This window comes from Pinus tabuliformis, chromosome X (assembly GCF_031772625.1).
Source record: "Pinus tabuliformis cultivar Carrire ecotype Pingquan chromosome X, CPIR1, whole genome shotgun sequence".
In the NCBI taxonomy this organism is placed as follows: Eukaryota; Viridiplantae; Streptophyta; class Pinopsida; order Pinales; family Pinaceae; genus Pinus; species Pinus tabuliformis.
This window is the reverse complement of record NC_142308.1, coordinates 1,207,951,531-1,207,972,998: the sequence shown is the minus strand read 5'-3', so window position 1 is coordinate 1,207,972,998 and position 21,468 is coordinate 1,207,951,531.

Sequence of the window (21,468 nt, the reverse complement as noted above, 5' to 3'; positions counted from 1 at the left end):
GCTAAGAAAACTAATTTGGGATGAAGATGGGTAAGTTGAAGAGAAAATAACCAGAGAAAAAAGGGGTAGAGCAGTGGGGTCCTCAATCACAATTGCAGCATCTAGAGGGGACCTCAGAGATGGGGGCAAAGAAGAAACAAATTCCAAAGAAGAGTTGCGGAGCATAAGAGGGAGTGAGGAGGAGGTGGGAGGGGAGCGACCCTCATGAGAAAGTGAGTCTAGAGGAATGACAGGGACAATAGTACGAGGGAGGGCATGTGGGATACACACCACCTCATCATTCTTTGTTGTCAAAGTGCTAAGAGGTCCAAGTACTATCCCGGCCAAAGGGAAGGGAGATCGAAGGGTTTGGACCAGATCTAGTAACCCATGTATGGATCTCCCGAGAAATCAACCATCTTTTCATCTATTTGAACCATCCGCATTCATCCACACACACACACACAATCCTTATTTTCAACTTTAAAATTTTAGACTTTGATATTATTTATAATATATTTTTTTCTTTTTTCTTTCGTTTATAAATTTTATTTTACTTGTATAAATATTTTATATTAATCAAACAACGATAAAAAAAATTACTAATATAAAATTGAATATATCCGGTAATTAACCAATTATTAATATCTTTTAAGTAGTAATTTATCAAAAATGTTTTAATTTTTTAATTTTATTTTTTTATGAATATTTTAGAATTAGTGCAACCATATAAATTAAATGGTTGGTAAACATGGATAGACATCAATTCATAATATGCATCAAAATACTTATCTCATAATATTTCTCACATTAAAAAAAAAAAACATTAAAATTAACTAAACTATAATTTTATTTATATTAATTATAAAATGAAGTAATATATGAGTTAAACATATATACATTTTAAAAAAACATGTAAACAATGATAAGCAATAAGAATTGAATGCCATAAATAAAAGCCCCATGGACATGTCATTTTTTCAATTAAATTGAAAAACAAAAAAGATATAACTATTTTTTAAAGGCATAGTCTAACTTATAGACGACATAGACTTTCACCAGAATCCATAAAACAATTTCAAGAAAGAAAGTGTTTTTTTGTTACTTAAAATGCATTTTTGAATGCACATATGGATTCAACACCTTGAAAAAACTCCTGGGTCACTCGAATTGTACAGATTAAACAACTTAAACTTAAGTTCTTAAAAATCTTTGGTGGATTTTGATTAAAATTAACCAGAAAAAATGTCGTGAAAATGGTCATTTCATCTATAAGTTAGACTACTCATTTTTTAAATAAATCTCAATCCTCTATCCCTCTCTGCTATTATAAACAGTGCTTTTCAGAGGGTAGTTAATGAACCATACAATATTGGGAGAAGATTGTATTGATAATTAAATTAAAACTCTACTATTATAAACAGTGCTTTTCGGAGGATAGTTAATGATCCATACAATATTGGGAGAAGATTGTATTGATAATTAAATTAAAATTCTAGAAACGTTATTTCAAAGTAAATACACCTATCAATTTTATTAAGCAAGGATGATTATTTAATATTAATGTTTTTTCTTCAATTATAACTTTATCTTATATGTTTATATGACATAGTTGTTTTTATCAAATATATTTCTAATTTTAACTTTGAATTCATATTTATTTTGTAAAATTTTGCAAATTTAAAAATGTTAAATATTTTTAATTTTTTTTGAAAGCTTGGTAAGGCTTTTTTATTTTCTAGTTTACATGTCCTATCAATTTTATTAAGCAAGGATAATTATTTGATATTAATGTTCTTTTCTTTAATTGTAACTTTATCTTATATGTTTATATGACATAGTTGTTTTTATCAAATATATTTCTAATTTTAACTTTGAATTCATATTTATTTTGTAAAATTTTAATCAAAATTTTGCAAATTTAAAAATGTTAAATATTTTTAATTTTTTGTAAGCTTGGTAGGACTCTCTTATTTTCGAGTTTACATGTCCATTATTCACCCCGCTACGGGGGAGGGTAGCACAAGATTCGAACCCAAAATCTCCGGTTCAGTGAGACTTCATTCCACGGCCATAGCTACTTAAACTACCCCAAACGAGCTAATTTTTAACTTTTTAAATATCATTTACATTTTTTTAATGCATTAAATTTGATTGAAACCAAATTAAAATCTTCAAAACACAATCTTAAATATCATGTAAAAATTCATAAATATGTAGAACTAAAAAACTATGCAATGCCAATGTTGTTAAGAAATAATGTTATAGCATTATCATATTACATATATAAACATATTGCAAATATATTTACAGCTTCATCATTTTAGTTATACTTAATTATGCAACCAATTTTTCATAAATTAAAATTAATTTGTTCAGGTTTGATAATTCAATGTGATTTCAAAAAATTAAACATTCTATATTTTTAAACTTATTTTGCATTCAATGTGATTTCAAAAAATTAAACATTCTATATTTTTAAACTTATTTTGCATTCAATTGATTATAGTAAAGCTAATTCTGATTGATATAATCAAAACTTTTCAATTATTTGTTTCATTGTTCGAATAATCTATTAATTAAATATTAAAATTCAAAATGAAAAAATCTATTAATTAAATTCAAAATTCAAATTACAAAAAACTACCCTATAGCACAAACATGTAATTAAAAATAAACATTAATAACAATCCACTTTCATCAACTCCACAAATCATTTAATAAACTTCTCATTATATTTTCCAACATAACTCAAATAAAACTATGATAATATCATTATTAGATTTTAAAGTTCTATGTTGGGAAAGATTTATCCATGAATTTTATTATAAAATTAATTTTGTTCAGTATGAATATTACATTTTTATATTAAATTTATTAAATATATATAATTAAATAACAATTTTTTTATATATGAAAAATTTATAAAAATTAAATGGTAAAAAAAATTTATATCATCAAATTTATATATTTTTATCTTAATTAATCAGAAATATAATATTATTAAAATATAAATAAATGTACAAATTTCATAGTGAACGGGGCGTTGAATAATTGAAAAAACAGTCCATCTTAAAATATTATGCTTACATCTATATTACTGGAAAACATTTATTACACTATAGACTTTTTCATCTTTTTAACCTATTAAAAATATAATAATTTTAAAAAAATCTTTAACTTTTTCCAGATATAAATAATTAAACTGATCTTCTTACCTTTTTAAAAGGTGATTTATCACCTATATAAATTATTATATAGGTTAAATTACTCTTCATTCAAGAATACCTTGGAAGTCTGTGCAATAATGCCTTGCATTTTCACAACAATATTTTAAAAAACATCAATATCATGCCTTGAATTTTCACAACAATATTAAAAAATACATCGATCTCCCGTGCTTAACAGAGTAAAGAACATAGTCTTCGAAGATGAAAGTATGAATAAGAATAATACGAAACACAACTGATAACTTTATTAATAATTAATATTTTGTCGATTCGAAAAGTTTTGAAATTCTGTCATTCGAACATGCATTCTTTAGTCTTCTCTGTCTACGGACTCTTGTGACGAATATGAAACAGAACACAGAATTTAATTATTTTTTGACGCATCCCAAATAAAAAGTTGTCTAAAATGTCGCGACACATGAGAATAGTCCGACGGGAAAAAGAATCCATTCAAAAAAAATCCATTCAAAGGAATCTACTAGCAGGGTTATCTGGTGAGGCTTACTTTCAAGGGGTCGAGGAGATTTGATCTGTAATTTTTTAAACGGCAAGGTATTTAGAAGAGATTTGATCTGTAATTTTTTAAACGGCAAGGTATTTAGTAACACAAACTCAACCGGTTTATCTAGTCAGATCTAACCCTAAATAAGTCGAGAAGATTTAACTTATAACCCCTCCAAATAACAAGATACTTAACAACAAGTACTTCCTGGATACTTAACAACAAGTACTTCGACCAATTGAACTATGCTTATACTTTCTGGCTTAAATTTCACAATATAATAATTTTAATAATATAATTTTTTATTATTTAAATTATTTTTAAATATATAAATAATTTTTAAATTTTTCTAAATATTTAAATAAAAATTTCTCAACACTTCACTAATTTTATAAACTATATAATTTAAATTTATAACTGTAGAAAAAATTTAAATAATTTTATAAATTACATAATTCAAATTTATAATAAATAAAAAACCTCCTGACCAATTTTGAGAAAAACTAAACTGGAAAATGCCATCTGCAAAATCTTCGGGAGAACTCCACACAGGGAATGATAAATTTAAATTCGTTTCAAAATTTAGAACTCTGCAAAATTTTAAATTCGTTTCAAAATTTAGAACCCTGCATACTCTGAAATTTTGTGCGGTACTACACAGTTTATTAACACATTATTGAAACTTTACAGATACAAGAATAACAGTAAGCTTCTTCTTATCTTCATAATGGGAAGCCTAGTTCTCAATATATGATTTGCATTTAAGTCGTACTTTGCTATGACCACAAGCTTAGTATACTACATACCAGAACAATGGCAGAGAAGATTTGGATTTTCATTACTCTCTTCTATCATCCATGAAAAGAATTGTTCACAGGTGATGCGACAGGAGACATGTGCAGTGGGCACTGAGAGCTCGCCGATAACACGAAAACCAAAATAGTCCAACAAACTTTCAAGGGTTCGAATCTCGAGCTCTGGAAGAACATGGAGGAAGAGGATCTCCGCAGAGTCCGTTGTTATCGGTGTAGGAGGATATCGGAAACTTTCCAAGCGGGATCCCATGCGGAATTCTTCCCGACAGGGAATTATGAGACAAGTTCAGTTGCAACAGAGACGTGAGATTCAGAAACTCATTGGGGATTTCTCCACTCAAGCGATTCTCATTCAGGTTCAGAGTCTTTAACTGCGCCAAACTCCCCAGAGTACTGGGTATGGGACCGTACAGTGTATTGCAGCCGAGATCCAGGGCCTTCAATTGTTTCATCATGCCAATTGAAGAGGGGATTTGTCCGCTGAGAGAATTGTGCGACAGAAAAAGCTGTTCCATGCTGTTCTGATCGCCTGCATTAGGAGGTATTGAACCAGTGAATCTGTTGCGGGACAAGTCCAAGGTTCTTAAATTTCCGTCAGGAAAGGGGCTGCTGATGGCAAAAAGGGATGCTATAGGCCCGGTGAGGTAGTTTGAATGGAGGTCCAGAATGGTGAGGTCTTGCAGGTTGCGAATTTCCTCTGGAATCGTGGATGTCAATGCGTTTCTTGACAAGTTGAGAGTATCTAATTGCGTCATGGTGCCCAGCCATGGTGGTATGGTGCCGCTGAGGCTGTTGCTGGAAAGGTCAAGCAGAGAAAGAGGCCCCGGCGTTTTGGACAATGACTCGGGAATTCTTCCCTCTATGCCGCAACCAGCAAGGGAGAGCTGATACAATCCAGGGAGCTCAAATAGTACTCTGGGAATATTCACAAACTTGAAATTATTGAATGAAATATCCAAGACTTGCAGATCAGAAATCTCTGATAATTCCCACGGAAGGCTCCCGGAAAGATTGTTATGAGAGAGATACAGAGACATAAGATTAGAAATTTTTCCTATAGAGTTGGGAATCGAACCTGATAATCTATTATTATTGAGGTAGAGATCCTTCAGGTTCGATAGCTTACCCCACGAAGCAGGAATGGGGCCGCCTATCATATTATTGGCCACTGAAAGTCTCTGCAAATTGACCAGACCTCCGAAAGAAGCTGGAAGAATCCCGCTCAATTTATTTTCCTCAAGACGAAGAAATCCCAGAGTCGTGACCTTTCCTATGGAATGGGGGATGTTGCCGCTGAGATTGTTGTTATTGAGGTACAGGATTGACAGATTCGATAACATACCTATAGAATACGGTATGGTTCCTGTAAGCCGATTATCAGACATATCCAACGACTGCAGAGAACGCAATTCTCCCACAGACCGAGGAATGGGGCCTCCGAGAAGGTTGCCGTGGAGATCAAGAATGGTGAGCTTGGAAAGACGGGCTATTGATTCAGGAACAGGGCCTGACAACCTGTTGGTATACAGATTCAAAACGCGCAGATTCCTTAGGCCTCCGAGACTCACCGGTAAAGTTCCTCTCAGACCATTCTCAGACAGGTCCAATTCTTGAAGATTGTGAAGGTATGCCAAAAATGGAGGGACCGAACCGCCGAGCTTATTGGCGTTGAGGCGCAGCTTCTTCAGCCTCCTGAGCCTCCCAAATGACAAGGGAATAGAGCCAGTGATTTGTTTCAAGGCCCCATTTCCAAAATTTCAAGAAACTGAAGATCTCCCAAGGACTCCGACAGTGTGCCCTTCATCTGGGTATCCGATATGAAGTCGGTCCCGGACAGTAGCCCCGGCAGCAGAAGCCCCATTACACGCCCTGTTTGTCTATTGCAGGATACCCCCTGCCACCGGCAGCAGTTGGAACCGTTCCATGACCGCAGGCGCCCTGAGGTGTCATCGACAATCCCTGCCTTGAAGTGCAGCAGCGCCTGCAGGTCTAGTTCGGCGCAATGCGGCCCAGCATTCTCAGCAGTGCAAATCAGACTGAGAATGGCACTTATGATAATAAACAATCTGCACTCGAGCTGCGACAAAGGGAACATTTTCGCCCCAATTCTGTGGCCGACCAAATAATTGAAGGCGGAACGAAGTTTCTGTAGAGCTTTCCTGCATAAAAGCAGAGGGCTGTTCTGCAAGTGAAGCAAATAAAGAACCGCGTTGAGGCGAAGTGGTGGGCACTGAGCACTAGGGATTCGGTAATGTCAGAGCTTTCAAGGGTCCTGCAATGAGTGCTTTAACGCGCTTTCGAGATTTCCTCGGTAACGCTGTCAACAGAGCAATCAACTTTCTGTTGATAATTTGGTCGTAATCAGTAAAGAAAGGGAGAATGGAAACTACTGGTCAGACTGAGTAGTCTGAAATGCTAAGCAAATATTTTGAATTTAATAAATTTGGATTATAGATATAGTTTAATGCATCCGCGTTATGAGTTGGTTCTCACTACCCTACACGGCCGCTAAGAGATTGGCAGGTTGTACAAAAAGAAGCAGAATGGCCAGAAGAGCATGTGTGGTCTAAATCATCTGATAAATATGCCATGTACGAAGCTCAAGGGCCCAATTCCTTTTAAAAGCTCCTATTTCAGCGTTTTTTGCGCCAATTTTGAAAATCACTGCCACCTTAGGGATTATTTTGAAAATCACTGCCACTTTAAGGATTAAGTAGCTAGGATCACTCTACATTATAGCTAGTTATCTTCAAATGCAAGTTAACTCATTATTATTATTTAAACAAAACTATTTCATTTGGAATTATTTTATTGGTGAATAAGCTTTCACTTGTGTAGATGCAGTCGAGATATAATTTCTCATGCAAATTTTCCTATAACATAATTTTTAATTTAAGTGGAATCTATTTTTTGTTGATCACTATTAATTTAGGACATAGTCTAACTTATAGACAAAATGACTTTTTACACTCTTTGTTATTTTTACATTTTTTAATGCATAAATAGATTCAACACCCTGAAAAACTCCTAAAACATTCAACAACTTAAAGTTAATTAATTATTTTAATCCTCAATATGTATTATATTATCTATTCTAGCCTTCGAACATGGAAGTTATTAATTTTAACAAGTAATAGGTTTTACTTTCTCTAAATTCACCTCATTGGGCTAGAAATCAATATCAACATTTACAACAACTATACTAAGTATGTATTTATGTTGAGATATGCAAAGTTCCGACTAAATTGTGTTAGAAAAAGACGTGAACTTTCTAGTACAATAACATTGCCTTACTAACTTGTTGAGAGCCGAGAGGCTCATTCTACCGCCTAGTGTGATGTGTAACATTGTCTTACTAACTTGTTGAGCCGAGAGGCTCATTCTACAGCCCAGTATGATGTGTAACATTATCTTACTAACAACATTGCCTTACTAACTTGTTGAGAACCGAGAGGCTCATTCTACCGCCCAGTATGATGTGTAACATTGCCTTACTAACTTGTTGAGCAGAGAGGCTCATTCTCCAGCCGAGTATGATGTGTAACATTGTCTTACTAACTTGTTGAGCTGAGAGGCTCATTCTACAGCCCACTATGATGTGTAACGTTGTCCATCCATCATCAAAGTTGAAATTTTGCTCATGTCCGCTAAAATAAAATAAAAAATAAAAAAATGTAAATAACTATACAAAACATTTAAATAATATCAACTCATAAAAAATTTACAGGAAGAAAAACTTAAATCCCTCTTGGCTCATATTAAATCTCTATTTAAAATAGATCTATACTAATATTAAAACAATGATATCAAAAATAAAAATAAACTCTAAAGTATAATAACATTGTCTTAACAAGTGTTCTATACTTGATCGTGTTCTATATTCTACTTGATCGTGAATATCTAATCATCTCATATTTATTAAAAAAAAGATTCGCCATTAAATAAAACCGAAACAAACCTCACAAAACTGCACCAAATATGATTCTCTCTTAAAAAAGACATTAACATGTTCATAAATACTCTTTTAAAGTTGAAGAGGAGGTATAGGTCAAATCCTTTAATTCAAGAAAATGACTTAATTTATGGCTCCATTCGAATATTACAAAATGATCACGGGTGATAAAAACACACTCTTTTTTTTATTAAATTCAATTATACATATAATACAAATGTTTTTAATAATTCTTTATTTTTTTGTGTAATGGTCTAGCTTTCATTATTTCATTAAAATATTATAGAAAATTTGCCTTTGTGTTATTGGTCTTCCTAAGGGAAAACCAAACTAGTAGCAAAGATATAAAATTTTGGTAATACATTGTCTGTTTTTGAGTAGTGCATTTGATAGAGTTGCAAAACTAGAGAGACTATAATAGATATATGTTTGTCTACGAGCACACAAGTCTGACATTAAACAAAATTGAGAAAAAACAAAATAAGAGTTGTCATCCCACATCCACATTCGAAAGTTGAATGAAACAGAGGACATTGAACATGTGGGGTTGAGATGGACCCAGCTCAGGGGGTACTAAAACAAAGGGTACCTGATGTTGATGTGAGGCTTGCTTGCAACCCGAATTCGAACCCTGATTGACATTTAGTTGGAGCCCCTGCTGACACCTTTCCATGCGGACTTAAAAGGAAGCTTGAGCCAAGTGAGTGCTCCTTCGATTTTCCAGAGAGCCAAGGATGCATAATTGACCGGTTATGTTAGAAGCCCATTAAGGGGCAAATCCATTAAGCCCAATTGAGATCCTTTGAGACCAACTGAGACCGTCGCGGGGCATACTCCCATCCCAAGTGCAGGCCTAAATGCAATTGAGGCCAATTGAGGCTAAGAGGAAAATTAAAGCATAAGCAACTGAGATGCATTGAATACCGAACACTGACCCACTATGGGCATACAAGCGTCGATGTCCTTACTAATTTGAGATTCAATGAATATCTGCAAGGAATTTGAGCAACTGGAGAGCTCAATTGGGGCATCAAGGTGCCACTGCTAGTTGTGAGTGTTTGACGAGTCGCGGTACTGCCAATTGGATAAAAGGAAGACATTAACACGAGTCACAGTACTGCCAATTGAATGTAAGGAAGACATTAACACCAGTCAATATAGCCAGAGAGTGACAAGTCTTTAGGAGAGTCTATGCACTGAGATTAGGCATGAACATCAACGAGTTGAGAAGAGCCATATAATTATATATGTCGTTCGGCACAATCCCGAGATCAACCACGAGAATTATGTGGGGATGATGGAGTTCTGAACTAGGTGGAGTGCAACGAACATTGGCCATTGCCTCGAGAGTTAAAAGACTCCCACAACAAGACCAACCAGAGAGTGCATAAAGATGGAGAAGATGAATGACATGGCTCATTTCTAAGATCAGGCTAAAGGTGTCAAAGGTGGCAAGCATAGCCATAATCAAACTGGAGTGCCAACTAATAATGCTCTCAAGTGTGTGTCTGTGGAGGCTTGCATTGGTATGATGAAAAGCCATAATGAGATGTAAAGGAGCATGCTCTCACGTAGGGAATGAGATAGATCACATCAAGTTGTTAGGGTCCTATAATATAGTGATTAGAGTATGTTTGTCTACCTATTTATCCTGAGGGATGTTGTAACTTATTTTTTACTTTAGTTGTTTTTATCTTTTTGAAAAAAAATAAAATTAGAAAAATTAGAAAAGAAAAATAAAAAGAAAAAAAAGAAAAATGAAAAAGGGGGACAAAAGAAAAGTGTGAAAAAATTAAAATAAACGTCCCAAATAATGTGTGCTGGTTTAAATGCCAAACCAAAATATTTTATTTATTTTAAATAAATCGATGATTTGGTGTTTTGGCTTTTTCCATCCATAAAGTGACCGTGTGAATGGATGGACAAGATTGTCCCCGTCTAGGTCAACGACGAATGACAAGTTTGGGACCCCTGCACACTTTCAGAAGTTAACAAGGGGAGGGAGCGAGGGGGGGTGATGGGGGAGGGGAGGGAGTACAAAAAGTGGCTTTTTGGAAACCACTAAACCATACGTGGAAGCCCCACGATGAGTTTGGGGCCCCCTTCTCTGAAATAACTTACCGCCTATTCCCCCCCCCCAAAAAAAAACGACTTTCGTGCTCTCGCTCCCACCCCATTCACATTTCGCCACTTGTCATTCTCTTCTCCGCCCCCACCACATAATTGTTTAAATCATTTAATTTCCCCGCCAACAATCATATGACCGTTTGATGTTTAATGCTTCTCGCCGAAGTCTAATTCCCCTAATGAGACTTGCCAAAAACGGTTATTTTTCCCGTTTAATCATTCACCCTCCCATTTAAAAAGCTACACAGCCCTTGCATACACTCCTTTCATTATTCCATTTCTTACCAGTGCAGGTTTAGTCTTGAAATTTGCAATCACGTCATTGTCCTCCTACACTAGCAATTATTGTAATCCAGTAATTTGATTCCCTAGCTTCTAATTTGTAGTCAGAAATGTCGTCCCACAAAGGCAAATTGAAGTTGCTTGTAGAAATCACAACATTTCCTCCTGTTGTAAACCTTGATGAACTTCCCCTGGTTCACACATAATACAAGATATCAGAGACCCAGTGTGATTTTGATTTGTATGAACTCCAGCACTGGGCAAACCAAAAGTTCTTAGATGACAGCGATGAATTGAGCATTTGGGAATAATTTTTAACTCAATTCATTTTTCTCCAAACTCATGTTTTTCTAGAAGTTGTTACATGGTGTCATCTCGAATATCTCCCTAGCCATAGGGTTGTAATTGCCCAAAACAATGAAACTCTATTTGCAATTACACTTGAAGCTATTTGTAAAGCACTCCAGATTGATCCTCAAACTTCCTTGTATCCTTTTTCCACTGATTCACTCATGGAGATATATCATAAACTCACTTTCCCTCAACGAGCCCATATTTTTGAGTCCTTTTTTCCTAAGAATTATGAGTTACCTAGAACTAATCCCCCATATTCTACTTCTATATTTCTTGAAATGTCAAGATAAGTTATTTCTATGGTCGCTTGCTTATTAGGTTATCCTACAAATCAATGGGTAGATGAAGTAATATTAGGATTTTTGTCAGTGTTCTCTACTGGTCATAAGCCCTCAATCATTTTCAATTACAATCAGTTTCTATTAGACGTTATTCATGATCAATATTTGAAGTTTTCTGTTGAAGTTTCATTCAAACAACAGTTGGTTCTTGTATATTTGTTGTTATTTCATCAAGCATACATATTCAAGTTTCAATTACAGAAGTTGGATGCACAAGGAAGACCATTGTCAGTCATTCATTGGACTTCCTTGGTGAGAAATAATTCATAAGAACACTCCTTCAATAATTGTGTAGATCAGTTCTTGCATGTGTCCTTATGTTTTCTTAGCAGTGATGTTATACCAAGGATTTCAACAAAAATCAAGAGAGTTTTACATCTTACCGAGCAAGCCAAGGTTGGAGACTGGTACTTTACCAGAACTATACAGAAATTAGGATATATGGATGTGAAATCCCTCCTTACAGGTTGCCAACTTTTTTGCTAATAAGAATCTTTGCCTTAGAATACATCAGGAAAATGATGAATATAGATGACTTACATTTTGTATCAAGAAAGCAGAAGGCACAATTTAAGCTGAAGGCAAAGATTGGCCCTTTCATCATCAATACCATAGCAGCAACTAAGGAGGCAGATGTTTTACTATAGAAAATGAAATTCAAATTGAGTTTCACATGGTCTTATGATCCTTTAGGGATAATTTCAAAATTAAGAGTGGAGCATAGGACCACACCTTATGTACATACACCTAGACTAGAAATAGATCAATATGAAAATCAGGAGGAGTGAACAGAGAATACACTACAAGAAGATGAAGAACAAATTATGAGTCAGACGTCCCTACAAACTCCTATCTCAAAAGAAAAGGAAACTAAAAGGTCAAGGGAAAGTATGTCTCCTACATACTCATAATCTCAAGTTGCAGACTTTCTAGTCTTCAAGAGAAGAAAGAAAACAAACACTTAGGAGGAATCCTTGTTGGAAGTCATGCTTCCATGTCATGTGTAGTTGTCATTAGGAGTTACGAGGAGTCAGTCTAGAAGTTGTTTCCAATGTGTGAGTTGTAATGGTGATCTGGTTGTGTGGAAGTCAGTAATTTGTGTCTTATATATTGGTACCTGTGATGATCAATAAAAATATTGAACAGTGATTTGTGTTGTGTGCAATTTCTCTCTGTTCTCTCGATCTTAATTTCAAACATGGTATTAAAGCCTATTCTGTTTTGATTCCCTTACGGGAAGGCCAGGAAAATGTGAGAGAGTCTTGAGTGTTATTGTTCTGTACATACATAGATTAATATAGGTGCGTGATAGTTGATTTATGTTGTGATATTTATTTCTCCCTGTTTAGATCTATGTATGAGTGTGGTTTTGTAGATCTGTATCCAATAAATAGCCAACATTTCTCTCTCTACCTACAAGCCTCCATTCGGATCCTGAGCCATTGTGCAAATTATGTTGATAAGAGGTGGAGATGGAGGTCAATTTCGTGGAGCTTGCATAGAACTGCAAGTACACATATGTTTCCAGAACCGAGAGTAGTAATGATGTAGTCATCGCTTACGAAGGAGTAAAGGATTTTTTGTGCACATCACCCAAAATTTGAGGCTTAAAGTTTATGAGATGAGTGAATAAGCCAATGAGAATAACATTGCGAGTGGTATGTGTCCATTACAAGCCTTGTGTTGTTGTAAAGAGCAGGGTTGTGGTATGTGTAGCAAGATTCCTCAAGGGAATCCAATGAATATTTTTCCTCCTGCTGCATTTGTTCAGAAGGACTGTCTCTGTGAATCGCCTCTCACTGTGTGCAGGATCGATGTTGGATCTGCATTCGTGTTCAACACATATCATAACTATGCCTTGATTCTCTTGCTCGAGTCATGCACATCCAAGCTTAATAGAGTAAGTAGCATAACACCAAGGCCTATCTCCTCCAAGCTTGCGACTGATAGGACAACGTGTTCTTCATGCAACAAATTTGTTTGGCGCTGCGATCTGTGTCATCTAATTGGGAAATAATGTTGGGATTTCAACGTCTGGCTATTATGGTGTACGTCGTGAGCAAAGAACAGGCACAAAAGGGAAACAGTGAACAAAATCATTTCATTAACTTGCTTATGGATTTCCTTTTCCATTCGCATTGTGTCAATGTTGGGAACCAAGCTGCCATTAAAATCATTGTTGGCTACAATGGTTTGAAATTGTTTCTCTTAGAATTAAGCCTCTAAGTACATCTACATCAATTATTTCCAATGTCTTGGGCTAGTAAGCGGAAAATTGACGGGAACAAGGTCAATGTTCAGATTTATGTAGACCTATTGAATTAAAATGTCTATTGTGGCAATGATTGTTTTTCATGGGTCAATGTTTTAGGGTTTGTTTATGTGTCTAAATGTGTCTTTTATTTCATGGTGTGGGTTTGATATTTAGTTGTGTGTAAATTCATATTAAAGAGGGTTGGTGGTTTCAAACTGGAAGCCCCAGTGTCCGAAACATTAATAATCGTGTGTTTTTATTAGTTATAAAAAGGGTTGGTGGTTCTTAAACTGGAAGCCTCGTGTCCGAAACACCAATTCTTGTGTAAGGTCAAGTTGTTTGATCAACTCTTGAGCACATTTAGTATCCAAACCTCCATCCTGTCAACTGATGGATAGTCAAAAGCGAAATATCCGACAGATGGTGGTTAGTCCATAGGATGGTTCATTACTTGATAGCTCTTATCGCGGAAGCCCCAACGAGCCAAGGTGTCAATATTGTTGATCTTGCAAAGGTCATCAACGATGGTCAGAGGTGATTACATTTTAAATGGAGGTCAAGTGACATCTCGAAGATGTGGTGGTGAAAGAGGGGAGTTTGCGAGATTCCATAGTGGATGTGGATGTTGATAAAGACCAATCAGACAAAGATTTATTTATTGTTGTAATATGTGTTTTTAATGTTATCCATGTAAGCATTAAGGGAGGGTGTTGGAAGTAATGCTTCCATGTCATGTGTAGTTGTCATTAGGAGTTACGAGGAGTCAGTATAGAAGTCGTTGTTTCCAATGTGTGAGTTATAATGGTGATTTGGTTGTGTGGAAGTCAGTAATTTGTGTCTTATATATTGGTACCTGTGATGATCAATAAAAATATTAAAGAGTGATTTGTGTTGTGTGTAATTTCTCTCTGTTCTCTCGATCTCAATTTCAAACAATCCTCAGAAGAAAAAGGCTCATAGGAGCAAACTACAGTTGTTCTAATAGGTTTTCCCACTGCTTCTTTTGCAAATATTGAAGAAACAATAGAATCTCTTGAGGCTTTTGCTTCTCAGATTGCAACAAAGCAACATATTTTTTCCAGGTACAAAGAGATTAAGAGGAAAAATGAAGCATTGAAGGTCATAACTTACTCATAATTCTAGAAGTAGAATTCTACTACCCAACACAGACTATTGTCTTCACTTGACACAGAGAAGGGGCAATTCCAATTAGCTTTCTTGGAACCTGCATTTCCAGTCCCTAAAAGTGTAGAAGATTACAAAACATTTGTCTTTTCTTTTGAAACTAAGAAGATTCATGAAATTGATCAGATTGACTTGCATAAACAAGCTGGTGAGATGATATATTCAACATTAAAAATTTCAGCCATAACAGCCTCTCTGAACAATATTCATTCACAACTGAAGATAGAAAGATGTCATCCTTAGAAGACACCAGAATTAAATCTCTTGAATATCTGGTGATTAAGCTAGGATATGATCCTAGTGACGTTAAATCAGTTGAGGAAATGATAAAAAAACAAAAATGTCGATATCCAAGCCTTGAGAAAGCAACTCAAACTTCCAACTATAGAGCACCCACATGCCAAAGAAATTACTCAGCTTGAAGTAGAGAAATAAAATTTGTTCAAGTTGATAATTGAGAAAGATGTTCAAATTCAGAAGATGGAGATACTTTTGAAAGAAAAGGAACAATTAGCAGCCACAGGTACATCATCACATCAAACAATGACAACAACTTCAACAGAAAGAACAGAGTCAACCACTACATACTCCTCTGAAAAATTAGTGAAAGCTCTGGGAGATTTATCATTGACCAACCAAGAAAATGAAAGATTGTTAGTAGCATTGAAAAGAATGGAAGAGAATAAAATTAAAGTTGAAACTGCATAATTAGCAGAAGTGCAGAAAAAATTCAAGCTCACTCAACAACTTGAAAAGTATGAAGATCAATCATCAATAGTACAAATATTGGCAGAAGCTAAGAAAAACATATGGTATAATATTAATGCCAATATCACAAAGCTATGGTCATCCTTTCAAATTATATTTGAGAAAGAAGAGTTTTATTTTTTTCCAAGGAAAAAAACGGTAACCTTTTATTAAAAAATTTAATGAAAAGTTACACAAGCAGATGCAATGAAGCATTCCGAAATCTGCCACATGGGCCCGAGTGCTTTCGCACCCCACGCAACGTTAGAAGACTAACGTGCACAAAGAATAGAAAAAAAGAAAGAGAGGAGAGAGAAAAGAAAGGGCAAAAAAGCTGAGAGGCTCACGCTTCAAGCTTTTCTCCCCTTTTTCTTTTCAACCTTGCGCCACTCTCCTTGAGTGGGCTGGATCGAAGCAATGACTAACTGTGATTCTGCATTCTGAATCCCTATTTCTTTATCTGAGTCTGAGTTATCTGATTGGTGGTGCCTTTTGATGCCTCCCATGCTTGGATCCATGCTTGTCATCTCTGCCTGATTTTGGTGAAACTTTGTACTCTTGTTTGTTGCTGTAGTAATTTTTCCGGGATCGGAGTAAAGGTGTTCCTGATTGTTTACCGTTGGGATCGCTGCCGCGGAATTGTCCCCTATAGGATCATCGTGTTGTTCAGGTGGGGCGTTAGGCTCCCCCTCATCCTCTATTTCTTCTTCTGGATTCACTGTGCATTGCCAGCCTCTTGGTTTGTGCACTTGCTTCTTATTCCTTCTGTTTTCTTTTTTGTTTTGCGGACAGTTTTTTTGTAAGTGTCCTGTTTGCTGACAGCCACGGCATCTGAAGGCCGTATTTTCATAGTCAAGAGTCTGTTTCCACTGAGAGTTGTTATGGATCAGGATTATATTGTCAGGAAGCCCTTCACTGAGATCAACCTCCACACAAATTCTGGCAAAAGTATGAATGCATCTATCTATTCTTTCCACATCCTGCTTGATGAATGAACCTATGGCATTCCCTATTGCTGCAAAAACATTTGGAAACCAGAAATGTAATGGTAGATTATAGAGCCTGACCCACACCGGCATTTTGGACACCACCATAGTGGAGGGATCAAAACCCGGGAACCAGGGGGTCATGAATAGACCAGCATTGCCCCAGAACCATGGCCCCTCATGGAGGGCGAAATCTTTTTCCTTAACCGTATCAAATTTTACGATAAAGAAACCCTTGGAGCACAAATGGATATCACAATCTGGGGTCCATGTGGAGAAGATCCATTGTCTTAAAGCATCTGTTTTAGGCCAAAACCCGTTGAATCTGCATATGACAGCTAGTGAAGCAAGATCAGAGTGAAAATTTTTTACCTCAGGCAAGTCGATTTGCAGAGCAGGAGTCTGTAATCTTTGCTCCACAATGTAGGGACCAGGAAGATCTGGAGATGGTGGCTTGCTTTTGGCTTCCCCCTTCCCTTTGACAACATCTTTAAAAGAACCACAGCCCTTTGGGCCTGAACCAGAGCTTCCTCCTCTCAACCTAGAATTTATAATGATAGTTGAATCTCGGCCAATCCCATAGTGCTGTAATGTATAATTTTCCTGCAGGATTTTACCTGCATGTATCAAATTTATCAGATTTGATGGGATGCCCAGATCTGCTTGTATATCGTCTTTTAAATGCTTTATCATCTGCCCTGACCAGATTTCCTTGCAAATAGTTTTCCCAAACAGTGGTTTGATGAAAATTTGGGTTCGATCTTGTTCTGGATCCTTGAGAGCTAGCTTGGATTTTTTAACACAGACGTTTAGATCCGGCCCAGATCTGCAGTCGTTGTGGACAAAGGAGGGCGAATCTGAAGCATGCAGCCCCAGAAATCCAAGAAGGGGCAGAGGAATAGGAAGACTGCTCTGTTTCCCGTTGACGCATCCAGAGCAAACAGCCCAGGGAAAAACACCCGCGATGGAGGCCCAATCATCCTGAATCTGTGTAGAAATCGGAATATTTGAAAAATACAACCCCGGGCGATGAAGCAGGGTACCCAGAGTCTTCTTGAGAAAACCGAAACGAGCCAGGAAAGGGGAAAGAAAATCAAAACCTTGATGCAGTACCAGCGGCTCCTTTCCGTTAATGAAACCGGCCCAAAACCTGAGGGTTTCATCAAGTGCTGTGGATCCCGCAGCCAGGCTCCAGCTCTTTCCAGCGTCGAGCAAACCTGTGGAAGCGGCGACGGCAACGAAAGGACCTGCAGAAAACCTAAGCTCGAAAACGCCCGCCATTTTTCTGCCTCCTCCTTCTCCTTTCCTTTGTTGCTTGAACACCTGAGAAAGAAGAGTTGGTAAATAACGTCAAGACAAAAATTGAACAAACAAAAGTTGAGATCGAACATAGACCAACAAGCATAAAGAATCATTAAGGTGTTAAACTCAAAAACCAAGGATGAGCTCGAAGAACTACAAATTCAGGACATAACATACACGATCATGGAGGTAAAAAGAGTTCTAACAAAGAAAAATCTTATGTTATAACTAGAAAACAAGTGTAAAGAGTTAGAGCTACAGGTAAGAAGATTCAACCAAAAATTCAATCTATTGCAGGAGAAAGGGCTTCCACCTTTGAGAGCTTCTAATGGCAAATTGATTCCATTAGAAATTTACTAGGACCCGTTGTGCAACATAGCTACAGTAAGATGGATAATAAGTGGACATGCTTTTATTGGAGGTTTATAATATAACTTGTTTATCCAACATGAAATTCATCACATGTTTCTTAATAAACCAAATTTTGAAACATATATAGAGGTGGATGAAATATTTAGAAACATGGTAAACTTTCCTATTCTGAGTGAAGACAGATGGGATAAACTACTGGAGCTCATCAAGTAAATCAAGCAGAATTCTAGTGACTAGTGATAGAAAAAGGGAAAGAGAATCCTCAATATTAGGAGCAGTCAACAGAAGAGCAGAATTATAACTACGATCATCAACAATAATCATCGAAGTGTGTGCAGAACATCTAAATCTGTCTAGAATTACTACTATTTAGCTCTATTTTTTAAATATCTACATCATTTTAGTATATATTATTTTTGTAATAAATTTTGTTTCAAGTCCGAATATTTTTTAGAAAGACTATAAATATTTTGTAAAAGAAAGTAGAAAGTGTTGATTGTGGAGAAAAGGCAAGATCCTTATTTTGATTATAAATCGTGGAATTTTATTTGAAGTAATCAATTCATAAATACAGAGGCAATATTGTTTCAGGATTCTTGTGTTAGATAAATGGTGATGTTTCTCTCTTTGTATAATTGTCTTTCCTTCAAGTTTTCACATGAATGCTCTTTCTTGATTGTTTACCAGAAGATTATGAGTAGAATTTACTCACAGTACTTTTCTCTGGCTTGTTAGGCAATATAAATGTTTTCCTTCTGAAATTAAATATAAAATTCATCTTTGTATGCTTTATATTTAATTGATATTCACTCTTATTCATCACATCCACACCACAAATATTTTGTAAGATCCAAGAGTTTTCCTACCTCGCCCTATTTCAACTACTCTATTTATTTGTGATTGATTACTAAACATTCTTATGACTCCATGCCGAATTGAATATTCCTTCATCCTGCAACCACAACTTTAAAAAGCCTATCTCTGAGCTTCATATCTACCCTAAAACCTAAGACAATAATTGAAAATTCATATAAAGATAGCCCTCTCTAAAGTTGGAAGGGCTAGATCCCAACTTTAAAGTGGTTTGGGGTTACCTCTGTAGTTTCCTCTTCAGCTTAGGAAAACTACAGAGTGCTAACACAAGTCATAATTTAACTGCATGTACCTAGTCCTGTACGATGCCACATGGCTAGCCAGGTGGCTTGACAAAGGGTGGCAACTTATAATTTTCATGGTGAGGTAAAAGGATCGACACCCACAATGAGGAAATTTCTATATTTTAAATTTCAATAGAACATTGTTTTTATTTTCTATTTTTAATAATGAGTGGAGTGATCAGTTTTTTTTTTGGTAAATATAAATAATTTTTATAGCATATCAAAAAGTTGAGTAGTACATGAGAAACAAAGGCATATTCATAGCCATATAGACTCTCGAGCAACTGAAAATCCAGACAATAAATTGACAACACCACCATTTACAAAGACATTGAAGCTCTGGATAAAATACCCATGATTCCAGGCCAATTATAATTGTCATAGGTTTGCACCCCAAAGGATTCACCAAACACCATCATGAGTGGAGTGTTTAGTTAATATGTTGGACATTTTATAAATTTACATACAATTTATTTCTAAAGAATTCTAGAATATTCAATATTAATTTATTTATTTCAAATCTTGTGAAAAAGTTGGCAATTTTATTAAATGACAAAATTAATATATAGTTGGTGAAATTATTGTAATTATTAATTTAAATGGTTTTATTTATTTTAAACCTTTTTACAAATAATTCTAGAAAAGAAAAATGTCAATGTTCATGTAAAGTGAAATTATTAATTTATAAATTTAGTAAGATAAAAATTATCTATAAATTACCATGGACATTCCACTACAACAATTTGTCACAATAAATCTTGTAATATTATGAAATAGTAGATTATTCAAATGTATTTTGTTTCAATTCCAGATTAATTAATTGTTAGCTTTATTTGAATTTGTGAAATTTCTTAAATACGAAATGGAAAGAATAGGCACATAAAAACACCATCAACACAAATGAACACAAGATTTATCCTAGGAAATGCAATATAGGATAAAACCTAGTTAGAAGGTGAGGCCTATCCTCTTCTCTCTTTGCTTCAATTATAAATATACTCATACAAAGGAATGGGAACTCATATGGAGTTACCCTTTGAAATTGTGGCTTGAATAACTGCCAAAGGATCCTCCTTGCCCTCTATTATACTATGAAAATACCACTCTTGGATGTTTTTCTCAACTATGGAACACGTATAATACAAAATAATGGAACCCCTTTTTCCTTATAGTGGCTAGATATTTAACATAGTCTAAAAACCATCTAGGGTTAGGGGCTTAAATTCCTTAACCCTCAATGTGATAAGGTCTTAGACCTTCTAGAATATTCTTGAAAATCCTCACATGGCCATGCCCCCATGTATAAGTAATATGGGGTTAACATGGCATCTACTCGTACCATAATGGTCAACTAGGTAGGTCAACTTGTGAGAGACATAACTTTCGAATACGAGCTTCAATTGAGGTGATTTTCACAATGTTGGGAAGGTCTTAGAGTGTAGAACAATGTCGTAGGGGTGAAACTATTTTAGCAAAGTTTTGAGCCCAAAAAATTCCATTTGATTGCTCATAATAGCTCCAAAATTTTCCAAAATGGGCCTTATAAGACAATCCTAGGTTTGAATGTTTCAACTCAAAACAATTACCAAGGTAGATTCCAAATTATTAGATGATCCAATCTAGATCATATCTCCCCATTTAGAGTCCTTTGGCACCTAAAAAGTTAACTAAATGAGGTGAGGAAATTGTTTCTCTACCTTCTTCTTGGAGTACCATTTTGCTTTTCTAAATGTCATGACCTAGTATTCCAAAGTTCATGTTATGCATACCTTGTAGTTCTAGACTTATTCTACAAAGTTGTATCTTCTACCTACTTTGTTTGAGGTTCTAGTGCTAACTCTTCTATGGTAGGTAGAACTTTCTCCCCCCTCTTGTTCCAACAT